Source organism: Chiloscyllium punctatum, chromosome 8 (genome assembly GCF_047496795.1).
Source record: "Chiloscyllium punctatum isolate Juve2018m chromosome 8, sChiPun1.3, whole genome shotgun sequence".
Taxonomy (NCBI): domain Eukaryota; kingdom Metazoa; phylum Chordata; class Chondrichthyes; order Orectolobiformes; family Hemiscylliidae; genus Chiloscyllium; species Chiloscyllium punctatum.
Genome location: NC_092746.1, coordinates 25,391,001 through 25,408,519, shown reverse-complemented (window position 1 = coordinate 25,408,519; position 17,519 = coordinate 25,391,001).

The window sequence follows — 17,519 nt, the reverse complement described above, 5'->3', positions numbered from 1 at the left end:
CCAGATAGATGGGGCACTGCTCCCTCTCTATTACAGGTAAAAACCTGGTTATCAGGTGTGAGGTACTCTCGATGTTGTATGTGATGCAGGTCCGGCCTGTTCCCTGAATCTGTACCATTGCAGTCACCCAAGCCATCATACACTTCATCTGGAGGTCTAGGATGGATTGTGTTCACAGGGACACCATATTCAAACTCTGTATAAAGGAGGGAAGAACATTCCTAATGACACCCTCATCATGATGGTTACCTTTGTGTGTGGCTGCACCAATGCTGTGCATAGACCCTCAGTACGCAAGTATTAAGTTTCACCAAAGTTTACATGTCCCCAGTGTTAGGAAGGATGGGACTGGCCTCGTTGCTGAGGAACACTCCAAGTCCTTGGATTATTCTGTATCACCTGTCCCTCATAGAAAAATGTACAAAAGAAAATACCTTTGACCACAAGTCCATCAGGTCGTGGTCAGCACATAACATCCTTGAAACCCTTTGGAAAAGGAGAGTGTTGATCCTGTCATGTGGTTCCCTGAACAGACTGTCTAAGACATTTGACAGAATGGCTCATCACCAGAACTTTCCAACAAGCACCAAGACATCACTTGGCTGGTGGTGAGATGGGCATTCCCATCAAATTTTCCATGTCCACCCAGACTCTCTGCACCACTGCACGCTGTCCTCGAAGTGGCAGCGGAGATGGGGGGAGGGGGTGGTGGGGGGGGGGGAGGGTGGGGGAGTAAAAGAGACTGTCACACATCTCCTTCCGGAATGTGTCTTTGCAGAGGGGGTCTGGAGAGAGATGCAGTGAGTTTTTTTAATTAGGTTCATCCTGAGCAATTCTGTGACGTAGGAATCTGTGCTCTATGGTCTGTTCCCTGAGATATATACCAAGACAAACATTGACTGCACCTGAAAGACCACCAAGTTGGTGGAATGCGCTCTTTAGTCTACCTGAAACCTGCTGGTATTCCAGTGTAAAAAGTTGACCTTGACTGAGTGTTGTAGACTGGCACATTCCAAGGTCCAGGACCACATGCTAAGGGGCAGCTGCTGCCAAGGCACAGTCAGGAATGACCACCGTCTAAAGTCTTTTTGTCAAAGTACAGTGAGGATCTGTTCAGTTGTCAGACCTTCCCTGTGCCTCAAAATATATGTAAATACTATCCTGCATGAGTAGGAACTGACATTGTTTGCAACTGCAGGGAAGCCCGAAGGGATGTCAAATTCCAATGTGTTTGTTTTTCTCCTCTGCAAAGATTTTACAGAACTGTTTTAGTGCATTGTGCATTGTGTATGTACGTAAAGATTTTTTTATGAATAAAACCTATTTTTTGCAATAAAAGAAATCAGAGAAGGCTAACCAGGTTGATTCTTGGAATAGGGGGTAGTCCTATGTGAGAAGAATGTGCAAGTTGAGCCTATACTTATAGGAGTTGAAAAGGATTAGAGGTGATCTCACTGAAACATAGGACTTGAAAAGGCAGTTCCATCGAATCCCTGCAGTGTGAAAACAAGCCATTTGGCCCAACAAGTCCAACTGACCTTCCAAAGAGTATCCCACCCAGACCCATTCCCCTACCCTATATTTACCTCTGACTAACACAGCTAACCTACACGTCTCTGAACACTATGGGCAATTTAGCGTGGCCAATTCATCAAACCTGCGCATTTATGGATCATGGGAGGAAACCAGAGCACCCAGAAAAACCCACACAAACACAGGGAGAATACACAAACTCCACACAAACAGTCGCCTGAAAACCCACACAAACACAGGGAGAATACACAAACTCCACACAAAGTCGCCTGAGGCTGGAATCGAACCTGGGACCCTGGCGCTGTGAGGCAGTAGTGCTGACCACTGAGCCACCATGCTGCCCCAGTTGTTATTAGGATGTTTCCCTTCATGGAGCAATCTGGGATGAAAAGGTACAGTTTCAATAAATTGGATGTCCCATTTCAAATGTAGATGAGCAGAAACTTCACCTGGGTGTTAAACTTTGGAATTCACTATCTTGGGGAGCAAAAATGAGTTAGAAAGATTTTTCACTTCCAAATCATTGGGATTTATGGCATCAGGCGAGTAGATCTATATCTACAATCAGATTAGGCTGATTGTTTTGGGCAGGATCGAGGGACAATTTCTACTATTTCTTATGTTCATCAAGGTGGAAAGTTTTTTTTGTTGGGAGTGATGGGGGTGAAGTTGGTGGTGACATTTGGATAGAATAGAGGTTAACTGCTATGTACCTTACACAAATTATTTGAAGAGTCATATTGGACTCAAAATGTTAACTCTGAATATTGTTTCAATTTAAATAATCACCTCTTCAATGCCCTATTTGAACCTGCCTTCATCACATTTCCAGTCCGTATGTTCCAGAGATGACATTTGACTGTGTGAAAATATTTTTGTTCATAACATTTTTATTTCTTTTGCAAATTACCTTATTTCTGTGCACTCTTGTTCGCAATCCTTTTATGAGCGGGAACAATTTCTTCACTTCCTCCTTTGTCTGACACCTTCATGACTTTGACAACTATCAGATCTCCTCTTAGTCTTCTCCTATTCCTAACATTTCTAATCTGTCTTCATAGCTGAAGTTTCTCAACCCTACTCTTATACCTCTTCTGCACTCTTTCTAATGCATTCACATCCTTTCTAAAATGTGGCACCTAGAGCTTCACACAATTCTCCATCCAAGGAGTGGTTAATGTCTTACACAATTTCAGTGTATCACCCTTGTTCCTGTAGTCTATGTCCACATTCATAGAATCACTACAGTGTGGAAACAGGTCATTTGGCCCAACACTGACTCTCTGAAGAGTACCTCACCCAGACCCAATCCCCTTTTAATCTACATTTATCCCTGACTAATGCATCTAACCTACACACCTCTGAACACTATGGGCAATTTAACATGGTAAACTGGCCAATTCACCTAACTTGCACATCTTTGGATTGTGGGAGTAAACCGGAGCACCCAGAGGAAACCCACGCAGACACGGACAGAATGTGCAAACTCCCACAGAGACAGTCGCCCGAGACTGGAATCAAACCCAGGTCCCTGGCGCTGTGCGGCAGCAATGCTAACCACTTAGTCACCATGCCGGTAATAAAGCGGAGGAAAAGGTATGTTTTGTTAGTGGCTCACTTGACAGATATTTTCACAAATTAAGCACATATATGCCTTTGTCTCTCTGCTCCTGAAGACGGTAGCACCCTTTATTTCATACTGTATCTCCATGTTCTTGCAAAAATGTATCACCCCAACTTCTCTGCTGTCATGATTCACTTAGGAGAGTGTACAGATAGAGGACCACTAATTTCTGAGTCACCACACATGTGAAAATTTAATTAAACTACCAAAATGTCCAATTTACTAAACTGTCTGAAGAGAAAGAAACGTTAAATTTATCATCAAAACACTGTTATTCAGAGGCCAATTGGCACAGACGCAGCTAAGGTTAGAAAGTCAATTCTATATAGGGTCTAATAAAGATATTGAGTTATCCACAGCTTATTTCTCATCATTCATCATCTGATTTTTAATTTTTCATAGTTCTTGATAACCTGTTACTCTTAATTCACACCTTTGATTAGTATTTCAGCATTAGACCGTGAAGACAGTGTATAGGCATCAGAAATTTGAAGTGTGTTGTCAAAGATTTTTCATCCACATAAAAACTTATTATGCCACTCAATGGAAACCCGACTTGAATTCTAAGTGTTGATTTGTTTTTTAGACTACTTTTGCAAGTTACAAATCGACCTTTGCTTCCAACAAATTTCATCAGGAATGAGGCTTCCTGATTGGCATTCCTGCTGAAGGGCTTATGCCCGAAAAGTCGATTCTCCTGCTCCGTTTTCCAGCACCACATTCTCGACTTTATTGAATGGATATGGAGCACAAAAGTGGGAAAGTCTTGCTACAACCACACCAAAGGTACTGTATACAATTTTGGTCACTTTACTTAAGATTACTGACATTAGAAGTGAAATGTTAACTTTTCCATACATGAAGGTGGTGCCTTAAGAAAGTTGTACAGATTTTGTTGATACAGAAGACTGAAAAGTGTTCTTATTGAAGCACATAAATTTATGAGGGGGCTCAAAAGGTAGCACATTTAGTTGACATTGCCCCTCATGGAGAAATCCAAAACTAGGGGCTCATTTTCAAACTAAAAGATGTCTTATTTAAGACATAGAGGAGCATGCATTATGTTAAACTTTGGAATTTTCTATACATACCACAATGGAGGGTGGTTTAAAGAGTTAAAGATATCATAACCAGCCATGATCTTATTGAATGCAAGTGCAGTATTAAAAGATTGAACAGACTACTCTTGCTCATATTTCTTATGATCTATGAACGATCTTAAAGATGAAATTTATCAATTTGAAAGAATTAGATTTTGCAATTAGACTCCAAGATCAGAGCGCACTTTTCTATGTATAATGTACTCTGCTGATAATTGAAGCAGTCACATGCAAGAACGTGAAACCTCAGCAACAGACATCCTGTGTTGTACTTGTCCTTGAAGGAAAAGGGAGGGACCTCCAGTTGTAATGAGATCAACATAGCAAAATGACAAAGCAGATAATTTAAGAGGTTTGGTTGATTTCCCAATCTAAAATTCATTGGAAAAACCGATTGAACCTTAACAAATCCAAAGGATCACATGGCTGTTAACATTATTTTTGCTCATTGGCACCCTTTTCATGCACAGCTGCAGTGTATCATATCATTTTGATCTGAATTACATTTCCCTTCAACGCAGAGAGTTCAAAACAAGGTCTGTGAGAATTTTTATGAATATGTTTTTGGATCCAGTTAAAGCAGGTGTCAGGAAATGGATTCTGTAGATTTTGGCACATGATAATCTGATGAGTTCTAAAGAAGCTACAATTGTTAAATATTTTGTGTAACATAAATATGCTTTGACTTAAGGTTTTCATTCCAGAGGCAAGGTCAACATCTTAATGTAGCAGAACTGGCAGTGTGTGGCTAAAAAAAGAAGAAAGTGTGTGTAACCAATCTGGTAATGTTTTACTTTAAAACTGCAGTTAGCTGGAGTTGTTGCAATTTTTTTCTCTCTCTCTGACAAATCAATCAGGTTTCCAAAAGCCTCCCTGTCAGAAAATAGAATCTTGCCAGCTGCTATAAAGATATTCTTCATTTACTTTTCAAGGTCAAATTCAAGAAGATTATTGTTCATATCATTCTGCAATGACTTTCCTTTTAGTTCAGATTCCTCCTGACAACCACCTGATGAAGGAGCAGTGCTCTGAAAGCTAGTGCTTCCAATTAAACCTGTTGGACTATAACCTGGTGTTGTGTGATTTTTAACTTTGTACACCACAGTCCAACGCCGGCATCTCCAAATCACCATTACATTTTAAGAATTGACACACTATGAAAATGTGAACATCTTTAAACAAGACTAAAGATATTATTTTTAAAATGAACTCTGTGATTGTGTGTCTGTGCATGTGTGGATCTAGATTTGGAATTGCATCCATGTCACAGAATAGAATACTTTACATCTTTAGTCAACCAGAGCTTAAATTCACGTACATTCCCAGCATGGACAGTGATTTGGAAAATGCACATTTGCTCCAACTTTATAGAATACATCTATTTCACATGCACTTATTTAACAATAATTGTAGCAACCCAATTATCCAAAATGTTTCAATAGAATATATCCAGTAATCCTTGACAAAGTGCCTCAGACTGTGCAATTCTCACCTCTGTTGGAACACCATCTGTTTTATGCTAGAATTCCAGCTTAGAGGTAAGTCTCACATGCTGAATCAAAGCTTTCATATTATTCAGTAGGCTGTGGAAAACCTGCAAGTTCTCCCAATACAACCTCAGTTCAATTCTGCAATTCCATTTGAGCTCTCTCAACAACTGGTTCAAAGTCATGAGTGATCTCTGCTTGTTAGGATTATCTCCAGCTTCAAAATGTTAATGTGCTACTTGAATTTACATTTAAAAAAATCGTTTTTCAAAAGATAAGTGATCATTTCAATTGAATCAAACAAGCTACTTTGACCTTATTCAATTTTTTGTTACAGGTATCTAATTTATTTTTTGAAAGGTTTAAATTTCATTGGGTATTGCAAATTGGGTATAATCATATTTTGCAGAAATGAATCAACTCAATTAATAATCAAAGATGTAGAACTGAACTAAATTACAGCAAATGGAACATTACATTCAACTAGTAAGGTCAGTAATGATTCCATTCAATCTGCTTGTTGGTCTTTTACAGAGCCAACAAAAGCTATTCAAAGAACTTCAGCTAGTATAGGAAATTAGCTATTTGCCCGAGGGTGGTGGGGCCCAAATTCATTACAACACATATTTATTCCAACTCTTTGAAGCTCTTGGATGCAGAGGTTTAAACAACCCATACATACATATACAATCATTGTGCTAAAAATCATGAACTCTTGTCTTCTGGGCACATGAATGAAGGTGTAAGATTAATCCATAACTGGTTGAGATAATGGAGGCAGAAGGCAGACTGCATACAGTCTACTCATCAGTATGACTGCACCAGCAGTTCTGCATGATACACTCTGCTGACTAGTTGCAGTCTCAGAATGGGGCCTCAATTCGTACGCTGCTAGCGCTACTTAGAGCTAACCTGCCTGCTTAAAGGAAATCTGCATTTCTTAAAGGGGAATTATATTCAGCCTTCAGCAGCTGGTGGAAAAGCATTAAAAAGGAAAGGAATACTACAACTAGTAACATTAGGATAGAGAAAGGGTGACCATTGTCTCAGATATAGGTCTTAGTCCAGGATGTGGAGAAAAGGAGAGACTACAAATTTCAACAGGGAACTATGATGTTGCAAAGGCACACAAAGCAAGGAGAACTGGGAGCAAATAAATACAAAGATCAATTCCTAGACTCTGGTTCCAAGAACCCAGCAAGACAATGCTCAGTGACCTCACGTGAGTGGTAAAGATCAGTGAATATATCTTCACAAGACACTTACCCATCGTATTACCATCCTCTCAAACTGCTCAGCACACCACAAACCCAGCAGAAATAAGGCCTAACAGTCAGGAACTCAACATCATCCTCACACATTCACCAAAATTGCCACTTCACAGTAACCTCTTATTGCTTTCACATACTCCCAGCTATTCAACTATGGTAATCACATCACCCAAACACATTATAACATACTCACTGATGTTTTCTTTCTCCTTTGTGCAGCAAGGTGTCTCAAAACCGCAGGCAGCAGCAGGAGACAGGCACATTTTCATCCATTGTGTCCCTTGAAGAACATGGTGGCCTGCATCATAGATCCATTAGTCACTAAGCCATTGCATATGACATCCCTGAGAACCTTGATGATGATGGTATATTTTTGCCTTCTGCACCATCCTGCTACCTTGTATGAAGCTGCAAATAGTGTGAGTGTGACCTAATGCTTTCCATCTAACCCAACTGCCCTCATCTCAACTCTTCCCTTCTGCATTTCTGCTTTCGTGTACTCCAGACCTCTCAACCAATGCAGCCTTACAAAGAATTACAGAGTCATACAGCACGGAAACAGAACCTTTGGTCCAACCAGTGCATGCCAAACATAATCCAAATCTAAACTAGTCCCATCTGCCTGCTCCTGGCCCATATCCCTCCAAACCTTTCCTATTCATGAACTTGTCCAAATGTCTTTTTGATGTTGTAATTGTACCCACATCCACCACTTTCTCAGGAATGCTTTTCCAACAGCATTCTATATGCAAACCACCCTGTGTAAAAAAAAATTTGCCTCTTATGTCTTTTTAAAATCTCTCTCCTCTCACCTCAAAAATGTCCCTCCTAGTCTTGAAATCCCACATCCTAGGGAAAAGTCGACTAGCATTTAACCCTATCTATAACTCTCATTATTTTATAAACGTCTGTCAGATCACCTCTCAACCTCCTACTCTCCAGCGAAAAAGTCCCAGCCTTTCTTTATAACTCAAACCACTATTCCTATCATAGTATAAATGAACTGCCAGAACGCAACTTTCATCATTTAACATGAATATCTGAGACTTTCACAGGCCCAGAGTAGTTTTTAAAAAGGGACCCTGCAGATCTACAGCTGCTTGTGATCACCTGACAAGCTCAGATTAACTCACATGGAATATACAAAACTGACTCCTTCAGAGTTACTATTTTAATGGAGGTGCACTGAGATTCAATGAGGCATCAAGCTTGGAATTAAACAATGTCACAAAAACTCAGCAGCGAAGAAATGGAATGTCAACAATGGTCTTTAAACGATGAGAAATAGAAAGCAACATGTACTGATGACAGCAAGAATATTGGAGACTCTGCTGTTTCTTTCTCAATCGTACAATCCGATGCTGTTGGTAAAGCATCCTAGAAAAATCATTAACAAAAACAGAAGTTGCTGGAAAAGCTCAGCAGGTCCAGTAGCATCTGTGAAGAGAAATCCAAGTAAACGTCTCGGACCTTTCTTCAGAACCCTTCCTGGAAATAAATCATTCACCGAGGACTCGTAACTATAAACTTCACCACTGTTGAAGTAGGAGAGGCATGGGCTATGTTCCCTCTAATATTTCCTGCTTCTGTATATACCTCCAAGGTCCATTCATGTCGGCAGCACCTGGATCTGCGAATCAATGTGACTGTATACTGATTGGTTTTCACAAGCCCTCCAGATGGCTGCACAGCAGTGGGACTGTATAGGTTGGAAAGAACATTGACCACAGTTAAACAGTTGGACTCAAGTCTTTTCATTCTTACAACCCAAGTGCTTTGATCTGGAGTAGCATTTGCCTTTACTTCCCTGTCTTTACTAGACATTCTTCCAATCACCTTTTTAAGCTTGTTACCCATATTTGTATTCATCTTTGGTGTGGTACTATTTTTGAGGGAATGATGGGTACTCTGTCTCACTGACAAAAACTTTGGAATTGATTCATTGTTATTTTTGGTCTCAGTAATTAAGTTTAATTGAAGTGTTGAAACTGTGCGAAATAAAATTAGTTGCAACTGACAAAGGGGGTCTTTAAAAAGAGGAGAACCATGACCACCCTCTTTACCTGCTAGTAAGAATATCAAGGACTGGAGTAACAGCCCATTTTTGATGCAGAAGAACCGTCAGTTGACCTGACAATTATAACCAAAGGTTCAAATGATGATAATGTACTTTAGAGAGTATCATAAAGAGATGTGCGCACCAGTAAACCACTGGGAGTATGAGTTTTGCCCAAAGCAAGAGGGGCTGGTTTGTCCCAATCCAGATTGCTGATGCTGTCAAGGAGTCCAACTTCAATTTGGCACGAACTCGGAGCCCACTCTTTCACGAGCACTTGCAGATCCAACATGTTGGAGCGTCGAACAAATGATGTCGCAGGTTCCGTTGCAACAGGTGGAAGTCACACGTCATAGTGCTGCAGTGAAAGCTCAGACTGAGGTCATAAGATTCATAGAATCCCCTCGTTACAGAAAGAGGCTATTGGCCTATCAGGTCTGCACCAACCCACTGAAGAACATCCAACCCAGACCCCCAACTTATCCCTATAACCCTACATTTATCATGGCCAACTGACTTAGCCTGCAGATCCCTGGAGATTATGGGCCAATTTAGCATGGCCAATCCATCTAACTTTGGCATCTTTGCATTGTGACAGATGCACCCAGCTGAAACCCATACAGAACACGGGGAAAATGTGCACACTCCACACAGACTACCACCCAAAGATGGAATGTTTGTTGCCATGAAATCGAAACTTTGTCCTGATAGCTTGGGTTCCAAAACCCAACTCAAATGGGCATGCAGGGTGTCATAGATTACAAGGTTTGCTGAGACACTCAATCAGCAGAGTGATGGTGCACAAGCCTGATGACCACTCTTGGGGACAAGTGCAGATAAAGTTTTAAACTAAAAAGGCTGGGGTAAGGTTTCAAACAAAGAGAGATTCAGGTATCAAAAAAGAAAAGAAGAGATGATAGTACTGTCTTGCAATTGATGTAAGGATAAGAAGAATGGGATGGGAGGATACAAAGAGGTTATCATCAATAATGGTTCAGCAAATAAAATCTGTGAAAGTAATGGAAATAAAAAAGAACTTAAATGTTCCTTCTTTGAACGTACAAATAATTTGAAATAACATAGATAAACCAGTAGCACAAAGAGAGATAAATGGTTTTGATCGAATGACCCATCACAGGCCATGATAAATGTAGGGTTATAGGAATGAATTTTATCCTTTTTATGGCTAAGTGTGAATTATATGGAGTGTTTTTGTTGACATGAGACCAATCAAGATTTCTCACTGTACCTTATTAAATTTGTCCAATTAACCACCTATCTGCCTTATTAATGTCACTTGCGTCTGATTCTATCCCCATGTTACCACTTGCCATTCTCTGAACAACATGTCCCTCAGTGGATACCTGTCAAGAGGCTGACATCACTTGAGCTCACATCATGTTTAAAAGAACAAGTGTTGACAATCCAACATTGCCCCTCAGCCACAGCAGCTACAAAACATCACTGCTCATGGCACGTTGTGGTCATGGATGACATTCCCTTGCATTCACACCCATTGTCTCACTGTTCCTGTTAATTACCAGTCCAGATATTTTATTTGTCCCTAGCTACATCCTTTCTAAGTGCTCTCTTTAAGTCACTGCTTCTCTGTTCCCAAATCCCACTGGAAACCGGCAAGCATATCATTGTCCAATAAGGGAACATCATAGACAGTCAAGCAATAAGACAGTTCCGAAGAGGAGTCCTTATTTGCAGTCAGCAAAAGGGAACAAACAAAATCAACAGAGACTGCACTTTTCCCCCACAATGCCAACCAAATACTGGCAAGTTGACCAATAACAATTTTACATTCCTCGATGGTCTTCCACATGCAGGTTTCATCTACTGCCACTGGGTGTCAATCATGTTCTGTCTGCTCCAAAGCACCTGACATAGCTGAGTTCTGTCATGGACAAAGAGAGTGCCCTCCTCCTCAGTATCTTCATCCCCAGTACCCTCATCATCCAGGATAGAAGATTGTTCCTGATCCCCGGCTCCCCTATTTCACAGCCTCATTCCCTACCCCAACTCTATAAAAATATGCCAGGTCAAAGCAGCAGAACCACATCTCTGGCAGGTCTATTGCCAGCTCCACCACAGCCCTGGTCACAGCATGGGTACCAAATTGGTGATAATGTTGTACTGGTTAAGTAACCAACACATTATGTCCAAAAAGGAGAGCCTACCTTTCTCCAACTCCCTTTCCATTCCGGACTCCAATCAACAATGAACCTTATCATAGAGTTCAATAGAATCCATCATCTACTTACATGACTTACTTTGCAGTGATGTTCCTCTATCTCACAGAATACTTCTGGGTATCGGATGGGATATTTTGTGGCAGAATTTACCTCCTTTTCAGTCATTACAGCTAACATCTGCATGATTGAGACACCTTAGATTTACAAACACCAATGACATAGCTCAATTCACCATTGACCAGCATTTGAAGCTTAAGCACACTGACTCTGCATATACTGTATTTGTACAAAGAAGTGATTGAAAATGAAATGTAGCTCGAGTTTGCAAAGTTGTGCTTCAAGTAGTTGCTTGTTCAACATTGTGTCCAGTAGACTTTCATTGTGCACTTTCATTCACCGAAGTGACACTTGCTTCGCCCTCTCTGGACGTTGAGCCATCTATTTTCCAGAGAACTGCAGAGAATGTGGATTTCATCATCACCAGGTCCTGCCTGGTTACCTGGTGTGCCCCCAGAGCTTACGTACTCTCTGTTACCTCACTCCATCTGATAGCCCATTTCCACACATTTTCACAATGTGGAGATCCACCATATTGCACTTTGTCTCCAACTCTCCTTCCCTCCCTCCATAGTCCTGACATTACAAATGAATGATACCTACCCTGCTCCTTTACACTCCTTGGGCTAAATGTTACCACCCCTATGGTCTTGGGCAGAGAGGTGGGACATCTTGGCAAAATGAAACACTAAGCTTTGGGCCATTTTGTCAAGAGTGGAGAAGAAGATAGATACCACACTGGAATCAATTGAGCCGGTTAACTAGACAATTAAAGATCTTAATCGTTCTGCTGGAATTTTGCCTGAGTCAAAAGGGCCAATTGTCATTTCAGGACACCCTGGGTAAACCCTAATGTCCTCACTCTTTCGTACATGTGTGTGCCCTTGAATGGCAAAGGCTGTGCCAGGACCTATCCTCAGTGACCTCTCTACTCCGCCAACTCTCTGCCAAGGATCACCTGACCAGCCACTTCAGCCCCAGACCCAACTTTGAAATTTCACAGTTATTGAAGTACCATTATCCTCCAAGTGTAGTTTCAATAATTGCCACTGCTATCAGTGACACTGCTGATCTACCAGGTCTTTGATTGGACCGGCAGCTCCATTGGGGCTAAATCAATTAGTTGGTATTTCTCATTACGGTCCTGGGTCTCATCCAGTCACAGGAGTGACCTTGGGGTGGGACACCTTTGCTAAATTCTGGACGCTTTTTAAAAATAGTCCATGGGATGTGAGTACCCATGCCAATATAACTGAATGCATTGATAAGTCTTTCAGTTATCAGTTAAGAGCCAGCCAACCACATTAGTATGGAGTTACAGATGGGACAGTGTAAAGATGGCAGATTACTTTCCCTACTGGATATCAGTGAACCAGATGAAATTTTGCAACAATTTAATAATTTCATGGTCACTATTATTTTTAAGTTTAGACTTTAATGTCACGTGTACTCAAGTACAAAAGTATAGGAGTAAAGTGAAAAGTTTTCAATATCGCCACATTTGGTGCCATCTTAGCTACAAGTACCTTGGAACAAAAGCTTAAGAACAGTTTGCACATTCTCCCCGTGTCTGTGTGGGTTTCCTCCGGGTGCACCAGTTTCCTCCTCCAGTCCAAAGATGTGCAGGTCGGGTGAATTGGTCATGCTACATTGCCCGTATTGTTAGGTGCATTAGTCAGAGGGAAATGGGTCTGGGTGGGTTACTCTTCGGAGGGTCGGTGTGGACTTGTTGTTTCCACACTGTAGGGAGTGCAATCTAATATAATCTAATCTAAACAGGGTAGAAAGAAATAAGGAACAAAGCTAAAAGCTAAATATTACAGTCATTCTTAGAATAGCGTAAAAGAAATCCTAAAAGTTCAAACATTGTAGTCTTTCTTAAATGCTTAACCATGTTGTGACCACAGTTCCATTTAAAGGCTTGATCTCCTTTGGCACACTTTTCCCACCCTGGCTCAATCTCCCCTGCTCTCATCATTGCTGTGGACATCGAGGGAACCTCCAGAGCTGGGTTGGGCTCACTCCTGGGATCTCAGACCTCCAAAAACCCAATTCAGGCACAGACCATGTTGGGCTTCTACCTCGCCTTCAGACTGGACATTGGGAACTCACCAAGAGTCCTGGGTCAGGCCCCAGCCGCTGCCTTGCGCTGGACATCTAGCCCTCTGCCAAATTCAGTAAGCCCGGTACCACCACCACCATTTATTAGCAGAATTCTGTTAATGAAACTACTGTAGTTGTCATATTCCAGATTAATTTAATTAACTGGATTTAAATTAATCATTTATGATAGGAGAACTTGAGTTTAAGACTTTGCCTCATTAACTAAGGTCTTTGCATTCTACTGTGGCAACATAATCATGACGGCATAGTACCAAAATATGAATTGGCATTTTCCTTTCAGCAAAGCTGGCTGCCTTGCAGTGTATTTCCTGTGTATTCTGCTTTTGATTAAAATTTCCAACATGCGCAGCTTAGTCTTTCATATTCTCAGAAGCTTCAAGTAGCGTAGGTACAAACAGACACATTAAACTATGACTTCTGTGTTTATAATAGTAGCAACAACATCTGTTGTGTTGTAATGCAGGTTCTAAAGCAGGTCCTATGTTGTCTGACACCTGGATGGATCAACAAATTGCTTTTGGATGTTCATTTCCGGAACTTGAGCTTTGCTAATAAAGCCAGCACTTATCCTCCTGGTGGTGAGTTCCCTTATTGACTATTGCAGTTCGTCTCATGGGGATAGAGGTGCACCCACACTACTGTGAGGAAACTCCAGAGTAGTCTGGGCCCTACCAATAACAAAATGCTTCCTATCTTTAATCTTAATTGAGAAATGGTACCCCAAATTGGAGATCTGCTTCTCGCAAGACAGTGCTAAGTCTGGCATTTTAAAAATATGAAATATACTTCAGAGAATTAATAATATTCTACACTTCTTTAACAAACATAATAGAAAACTTATCTCTTTTGATATCTGCAGTCTTGGGACACTTACAGAGTGTGTGTGTGTGTATGTATGTGTGTGAGAGAGAGAGAGATAACTGGAGAGAACAATATATGATAAACCTGGGAATGTTTGGAAATAAGCAAGAGGTACAGAATGGAATTGCTGTTAAAATGAATTGGAGTCAGCTGCACATTTTCCAGTTTTATTTTGAGTATAATTGATGTATGACTGCCACCTAGTGGAATAAGGCTACTTTAAAATTGATTTCTTCACAAAGCTCAACACCAAAGATGAAGAGATTTTACAAATTTGGACTATCAGAGATTTGTAAATTGCGAGTGTATATCATGAACTCAAGAGCAAAGAGTTGAGATGTCCTCAATAAATTTACATGAATTGGTTAATTCATGCTCCCTGTGTCCAAGTTCCCGACATTCCCATAACATGTGTACGACTAGTCCAGAAATATAAGCTCATAAAGTTTAATGTTGTATGCAAATCTATTTCATTAATAATGAACTAAATTGGTTAATTTTCAGGGTGAAGACAATCAAACATGGTGGTTTTAAATGTAAGTCATGAAGGATTCCATATCAATTTTAAGTATCAGCAACATATAAATTCTTAAGTCAGTCCATGAATTTCAGCTCTGTAAAATAATCCATATTAATTAACAGTGACAAATTTGTAATGACAGTGTATCTTCCACATTCTTAGGGAGAAATGAATTTCATTGAATTACTTTGTGAAGCAATGTGATGTTGACATACATAAAAGGAAATTTGAGAACAAGACATTTCAAATAAAAATAAGATAAATAAATGATTTGGATGTGAGCATAAGAGGTACAGTTAGTAAGTTTGCAGATGTCACCAAAATTGGAGGTGTAATGGACAGCGAAGAAAGTTACCTCAGATTACAACAGGATCTTGACCAGATGGGCCAATAGGCTGAGGAGTAGCAGATGGAGTTTAATTCAGATCAATGTGAGGTGCTGCATTTTGGCAAAGCAAATCTTAGCAGGACTTATACACTTAATGGTAAGGTCCTAAGGAGTGTTGCGGAACAAAGAGACCTTGGAGTGCAGGTTCATAGCTTCTTGAAAGTAGAGTCGCAGCTAGATAAGATAGCGAAGAAGGTGTTTGGAATGCTTTCCTTTATTGGTCAGAGTATTGAGTACAGGAGTTGGGAGGTCATGTTGAGGCTGTACAGGACATTTGTATAAACTACTTTTGGAATATTGCGTGCAATTCTGGTCTCCTTCCTATCAGAAGGATATTGTGAAACTTGAAAGAGTTCAGAAAAGATTTACAAGGATTTTGCCAGGGCTATAGGATTTGAGCTATAGGGAGAGGTTGATTCGGCTGGGGCTATTTTACCTGGAGCGTTGGAGGCTGAGGGGTGACCTTATAGAGATTTATAAAATCATGAGGGACATGGATAGGGTAAAAAGACAAAGTCTTTTCCCTGGGGTGGGGGAGTCCAGAAATAAAGGGCATAGGTTTAGGGTGAGGGGCAACTTTTTCACGCAGAGAGAGGTACGTGTATGGAATGAGCTGCCAGAGGAAGTGGTGGAGGCTAGTACAATTGCAATATTTAAAAGGCATCTGGATGGGTATATGAATAGGACAGAATTGGAGGGATTGCCAGGTGCTGGCAAGTGGGACTAGATTAGGTTGGGATATCTGGTCAGCATGGACGAGTTGGACCGAAGGGTCTGTTTCCATCTGTACATCTCTATGACTCTATGACTCTATAAATGACTATTAAATCTGTCCTTGGAGTACTTGGTTGATCTGGAAACTTTCCTGACTCTTCATCAAATAGAAGAAACATCAGTTTAATTTATCATCCAAACATGAACACCAACAATGGAGCAAGTCTGCAGTGAATACTGGTCAACCGAGAGTATTTGTTCAAATTCTGCAGATAGAATTCTAATCACTGTCACTCTAGCTCAGAGGCAGATCTGGCAAAGACTGATTCTGGTGAATATTGTATCAAAGTGGGACAAGTCTCCCTCAACCTGTGGTATTGAACTTGACTATTTTCTGTAAACTATTCTCCGTGAATAAGGTGATATTTGTAATAGAATGGATCAAAAAGAAATATTAGTACAGTATAAACACAGTGATTTTCCATAATGATGTGGGCTTTTGCCTCTGGCAGGGTTGTACCATGGAGCATCATTTACTAAACTACATGTCTTCCAGAATGTGTGGTGGTCATATGTTGGTATTTGCTCCTTTGTTGATTTTAGTTTCTAACATGCTTTTTCAGAGACATGACCAAGAGTTGGAGATGTTTCTGATCAGCTTACACTGTTGACATCATGAGTGAGGTTAATGGTATGGAAAAATTGCCTTTTGTTTGAATGACTGCACTCTTAGCCATGGTCCTTGCATTTGTGCACATTCTTAATGCTTTCCTTGCTGTCAGTGTCATGATCTTTAGTGTCCTGTTGGTAACCTATGTTCTTTTCTTGACCTGGCTTGTCCTATAAAAAGAACTTTTCGGCATATATGTGTCCAATGTTCTTTGGTGTTTTTCAAATATCAAGAAATGCTGGACAACTTTTGGGTGGATGTGAGAAACTGCACCTGTTATAGATATTGTCGGTTTGGTGGACTTTGCTGAACATAGTAATCGTGATGTTGGCTGCACCAACTGTTACCTAATTGTCTCTGACCTACTACTCTAGCTGTATGCTGGAATCCACCTTCAAGTAAGGCATCATGGCAAGGTCCTTTCCCTTGCCCAAAAGATCCATGCTGAAGACTCTTTCCTATAGCATATTACAACAATCTCATCAATAGACTCTTGGAATTCTGTTTGTATGACATGAGTTGGAGTCTGTTAATTTCAAAGTTAATTCTTACCTGAAGCTGGTCTTTGAGTACCCTTGAGATCATCTCAGGATCCTTCTTATTGTCCTAAGAAAGATTGAATTCTGCAAAACTCTTTCAGGCAAATAGGAAACAAGGTTTCAGACATTTAATCTCAGGGTCATTTATTACTTGATAGGCAAACTAAGTCTGCATGTGTTGTTTCAATAACTGCAAATCAATAGTTTACTGCCCAATCTGTAATTAACTATTTATCCTTTATATTTTGCTGAGGGTTTGCTGCTTGTTCTAAAAAAATAGAATGCAAGTGTATTTTTCTTTCTTTCTTTTATTTGTTTTGCTTTACTTTTTCTATTCTGCCTTTTGCTTCCAATTTCACTTTGGCAGCTACTTC